This window comes from Myxocyprinus asiaticus, chromosome 8 (assembly GCF_019703515.2).
Source record: "Myxocyprinus asiaticus isolate MX2 ecotype Aquarium Trade chromosome 8, UBuf_Myxa_2, whole genome shotgun sequence".
NCBI classification, from domain to species: domain Eukaryota; kingdom Metazoa; phylum Chordata; class Actinopteri; order Cypriniformes; family Catostomidae; genus Myxocyprinus; species Myxocyprinus asiaticus.
Window position 1 is genome coordinate 13785936 of NC_059351.1, and position 6000 is coordinate 13791935.

The window sequence follows — 6000 nt, forward strand, 5'->3', positions numbered from 1 at the left end:
TTGGGGACCCCAATGGGATTGTCTCTGGCGCTGAAAGAACTGCACGAGAGTAGTTCCACCCCAGATTTGATGCAGAAACTGCGCTCGGCGACCGACCTCGCCCTCCGGGCGACGAAGGTCACGGCGCGGTCTCTCGGGCGGACGATGGCCACACTAGTGGTCCAGGAGTGCCACCTTTGGCTCAACCTTGTCGAGATGGGTGAGGCCGACAAGACACGGTTCCTTGCTGCCCCCATTTCCCAGGCGGGCCTATTTGGCGACACTGTCGAGGACTTTGCCCAGCAGTTCTCGATGGTGAAGCAGTAGATGGAGGCAATCTGGCACATCCTGCCCTGGCGCGGCTCAAGATCCCGCATCACGTCTGCTCGTCGCCAAGTGCGTCCCCCTGCGGTGACTGCACCGGCTCCGCCGCAGCCCACCCCTTCGGCCCGGCCCCAGCGTGGAGCCCACTGCAGGAAGCCGATGCCACCCGTCTCACAGCCGGCGCCGAAGAACCCACGGAGGTCCTCGAAGCGCCCCTGAGACGGGCAACCCAGGGACGAGGGAACCCACTCACGTGGAGCTGGTAGGAAGACCACTCCATCCCCCGGTGGAGGGTCGGGTGGAAAATCTTTTGTTGCCTTTTTGTTTGATTTCGCCACATGCCCAAGTGGCTGCAGTACCCAACAGTTCAGCAAAAGAGCGGCTTCCTTCCACCCTGGGTCACATACCCGGTGCGTACGGTCGTCACCACGACTACCGTCCCTGGGCTTTTTCTTGCAGGATTGGCACTCCAGCGGTGCCCTTTCTGCCCCTGAGCGCCCAGCTGTGGCACACAGCCGCCCCCAATGTGGCAGCCTCCACGGGTTACGAGGACAGGCCTCTTCCTCCCCCGTCCCAGGCTGTTCTGGGGGTGGTCACAAGGAGCCAGGTAAGTGCTTCGATGTCCCTAGACTCAGCACGGCCACGACGTGCTGTGGCACCTCGCGCTCCGCCGCGAGGCCCCACCTGCCAGTACGTCCGATGCCGTTGTCCCCTTGGTCCCCCTCGTGCGGAATTTGGACGCGTGGCTCACGCTTTCCAATCCGTCGCGGTGGCTGATCCGGACCGTCCGACTCGGCTACACGATTCAGTTCGCCAGGCGCCCGCCCAGGTTCAGCGGTATTCACTTCACCTTGGTCAAGGGTGAAAACACTGCAACCCTGCACGTGGAGATCGCTACCCCCCTACGGAAGGACGCGATAGAACCTGTCCCTCCAGACGAGATGAAGAAAGGGTTTTACAGCCCCTACTTCATCGTACCGAAAAAAGGCGGTGGGTTGCGGCCAGTCTTGGACCTGCGAGTACTGAACCAGGCTTTACACAGACTCCCGTTCAAGATGCTGATGCAAATATGCATTCTGGCGAGCGTCCGGCATCAAGATTGGTTCGTGGCGGTAGACCTGAAGGATGCGTACTTCCACGTCTCGATCCTTCCTCAACACAGACCCTTCCTGCGGTTTGCATTCGAGGGTCAGGCGTATCAGTACAAAGTCCTCCCTTTCGGCCTGTCCCTGTCTCCTCGCATCTTTACGAAGATCGCAGAGGCTGCCCTTGCCCTGCTAAGGGAGGTGGGCATTCGCATTCTCAATTATCTCGACGACTGGCTAATCCTAGCTCACTCTCGAGACGTGTTGTGCACACACAGGGACCTGGTGCTCTCACACCTCAGCCGACTAGGGCTTCGGGTCAACTGGGAAAAGAGCAAGCTCCTCCCGGTTCAGAGTATCTCTTTTCTTGGTTTGGAGTTGGACTCAGTCTCCTTGACAGCACGCCTTACGAACGAGCATGCCCAGTCGGTGCTGGCCTGTTTGAAGGCATTCAAACAGGGAACAGCGGTTCCACTGAAACTTTTTCAGAGGCTCCTGGGGCATATGGCGTCCTCGGCATTGGCCACCCTGCTCGGGTTGATGCGTATGAGGCTGCTTCAGCACTGGCTCCAGACTCGAGTCCCGAGACGGGCATGGCGCCGTGGGACACACCGCGTTGCCATTACGTCGGTCTGTCACTGTCTTTTCAGCCCTTGGACCGACCTCTCATTTCTACGAGCAGGTGTTCCTCTAGAACTGGTCTCCAGGTGCGTCATGGTCACGACAGACGCCTCTAAAATGGGCTGGGGCGCTGTTTGCAATGGGCACGGGCCCGCGACTGCATTGGCACATCAACTGCCTCGAGTTGTTGGCAATTCTGCTCGCCCTGCAGAGGTTCCGGCCATTGATCCAGGGCAAGCATGTGTTAATTCGGACAGACAGCACGGCAGCTGTAGCATATGTCAATCGCCAAGGCAGTCTGCGCTCTCGTTGTATGTCACAACTCGCCCGCCGTCTCCTCCTCCGGAGTCAGCAGCACTTCAAGTCGCTGCGAGCCACTCACATCCCGGGCAACCTCAACACTGCAGCTGACACGCTGTCATGGCAGGTTTCCCTCAGGGGAGAGTGGAGACTCCACCCTCAGGTGGTCCAGCTGATTTGGAGTCGATTCGGATGGGCACAGGTGGACCTGTTCGCCTCCCAAGAATCCTCCCACTGCCCACTCTGGTATGCCCTCACCGAGGCTCCCCTCGGCATAGACGTGCTGGCACACAGCTGGCCCCCTGGCCTATGCAAATATGCATTTCCCCCAGTGAGCCTGCTTGCACAGACCCTGTGCAAGGTCAGGGAGGACGAGGAGCAGGTCGTCCTGGTAGCACCCTACTGGCCCACCCAGACGTGGTTCTTGGACCTCACACTCCTCGCGACAGCTCCCCCCTGGCGAATTCTGCTGAGGAAGGACCTTCTTTCTCAGGGATGGGGCACCCTCTGGCTCCCGTGCCCGGACCTCTGAAATGTCCATGTCTGGTCCCTGGACGGGATGTGGAAGACCTAAGCGGTCTACCACCCGCGGTGGTAGACACGATCACTCAAGCTAGGCATCTATTCGCTAAGTGGTGTTCTTTCCGACGCGAAGACCCCCAGTGATGCGCAGTCGGATCAGTGCCTTCCTTCCTGCAGGAGAGGTTGGAAGGGAGGCTGTCCCCTTCCACCTTGAAGGTGTGTGTTGCTGCCATAGCAGCACACCACGACACAGTCGACGGTAAGTCCTTAGGGAAGCATGACCTGATCATCAGGTTCCTAAGAGGCGCCAGGAGGCTGAATCCCTCCAGACCGCACCTCGTTCCCTCACGGGATCTCTCCATAGTTCTTCAGGGTCTACAGAGAGCCCCCTTTGAGTCTTTGCAGTCAGCCGAGCTTAGGGCACTCTCCTTGAAGACTGCCCTCCTGACTGCGCTCACTTCCATCAAGAGGGTAAGTGACCTGCAAGCTTTCTCTGTCAGCGAAACACGCTTGGAGTTCGGTCCGGGTTACTCTCACGTGATCCTGAGACCCCAGCCCTGTCATTGCTGTGTCTGGTGCGCGCTTTACGCATCTATTTGGATCGCATGCAGAGTTTTAGAATCTCTGAGCAGCTCTTTGTCTGCTTTGGTGCACAGCGGAAAGGAAGCACTGTCTCCAAGCAGAGGATCGCCCACTGGCTCGTTGACGCCATAACTATGGCATATCATGCCCAGAACATACCGCCCCCGGTAGGGCTACGAGCCCATTCTACCCGAGGTTTAGCGGCTTCCTGGGCCCTGGCCAGAGGTGCCTCTCTAACAGAAATTTGCAGAGCAGCGGGCTGGGCAACACCCAACACTTTTGCCAGGTTCTACAACCTCCGGGTGGAACCAGTTTCGTCCCAGGTAGTGGCACGCAACACAAGCGGATAAGCCCGTGATAGCCAGCCGGGTGTATCGTTTGCACATAGCACCTTCCACCTCCCTTGGAGCTGAAGATGTGCACCATTAATTCCCAGTAGTGTTCACAAACTTTGTTCCCTGGTTGACTTCCTCCGAGCCCTGTGACAGTCGAGTGTTCGGAGAGACTCGCTGCCGGCCCAGTACACGTGCTAACTAAGAGCTTGTTCTGGGGTAGGTGCTCCACATGTGGCGGTTCCCTGTAAGGCTAACCCCATGCGATATATATATTCAGCTAGTTCGTTTCCCTGCTGGCAAACTGCATCTTCCTTGGGCAAAGCCCCTCTGCAACAGTCTCCATGTTTGTAGTAACTCCTCCCCCATTGGGCAGGATCCACCTTGAAGGCTCTCCACATGGTTGGAAAGACCATGTGACGTATTCTTCCATTTAAATATCCCCCCCTCTCTTTGTGCGAGGTGTGGTCTCTGCAGTGTCTTCCCCTTGGGAGGGACACCCCCGACTAGACCTGGCGGCCCAGTCGGATAATCCCCATTCTTTTTTAGGGAGTGGAAAAAGAGAAGATGAAAAAAGGCCACGACTGGGCTAAGCCTGTCTCTATCTTTTGGGTAGTTGACTTGTTTCCAAAAAGGGCCATTCGACACTCATAACTATGTTGGGGAAGATTACGTGTCGACCTGGTGTGCTGGCTATGAGGCACACAGCAGTCTGTCCACCACACACTGCCAGTTCACTTAACACAGTTCAGCCAGTTGTGGCATTTCGTATAGGGACCCCTAGTGTCACTACATCAACACAACGTCGAGTGAGTGACAGATAGGGAACATCATGGTTACTGGTGTAACCTCCGTTCCCTGATGGAGGGAACGAGATGTTGTGTCCCTCCTGCTACAACGCTGAACTACCCGCTGAAATGGCCGGAACTTTTATCAGCTCCTCAGCATAAAACCTAAATGAGTGGTTGCATACCAGCTCCTTTTATACCCGTATGTCCGGGGGAGTGGCATGCAAATACCCCTCGCCAATTTTCATTGGCCTTTTATCAAAGACCAGAGGTGTCTCGCGCTCCCAAGAGTGACCCTTAGTGTCACTACATCGACACAATGTCTCGTTCCCTCCATCAGGGAATGGAGGTTACACCAGTAACCATGACGTTTTCCTCATTTATTTTGGCGAGTGTTTATATTCCTCCACATGTGTGCGTGAATGTAGTGCTACAACAGCTGGCTGATCAGATCACAGACACGGAGCAACAATACCCGGACTCACTTATTATTATTCTCTGCGATTTTAACAATGCCAACCTCACCCGTGAACTGCCAAAATGCAGACAGCACATTACATGCCCCAGCAGGGACAGAAATATACTGGACCACTGCTGCACAACATTAAAGGATGCATATCGCTCTGTCCCTAGAGCAGCTTTGGGACTCTCTGATCACTGTCTGGTTCATCTTCTTCCAACCCACAGACAGAAACTTAAATCAGCTAAACCTGTAGTAAGGACTGTAAAGAGATGGACCAATGAAGCAGAGCTGGAACTACAAGCCTGCTTTGACTGCACTGATTGGAGTGTTTTTGAAGCTGCAGACACCAATCTGGACGAGCTCACAGATGCTGTGGCATCATATATCAGTTTCTGTGAGAATATTTGCATTCCTACTAGGATTTATTTAACGTTCAACAATGACAAACCATGGTTTACAGGAAAACCCAGACAGCTTCATCATGCCAAACAGAAGCGGGGATAAATCTTGTATAATCATGCCAAAAACACACTAAGGAAATTAAAGTGTCTAAAAGAAGCTACTCTGAGAAGCTGAAAACAAGTTTTTAGCTAACGACCCTGCATCAGTGTGGAGAGGCCTGAAAGACATTACTAACTTCAAGACACCATCCCCCAACACTGTAGGGAACCAACAACAGGCTGATGATTTGAATGTGTTTTACTGTAGATTTTAAAAGCCCAGTCACACACCCCACACCCGCTCTGAACTTCACTTCACACAAACACCAACACCTCCTGCAATCACCCTCCACTTTTTTTCCCTCAGGCTATCCATCTCATGAACAGTTAAAACTATACTATAATTACGTGCAATACACAGCCTAGTCAGTTATATTATATAACATATACTACCTCTTCTGCATTACATTCTCTTGCATGTACATAACAGATTTGTATTTGTACATACTATATGTATATTTTTGTATACAATTTATTATTGTGTATTTCTATATATACTTATAT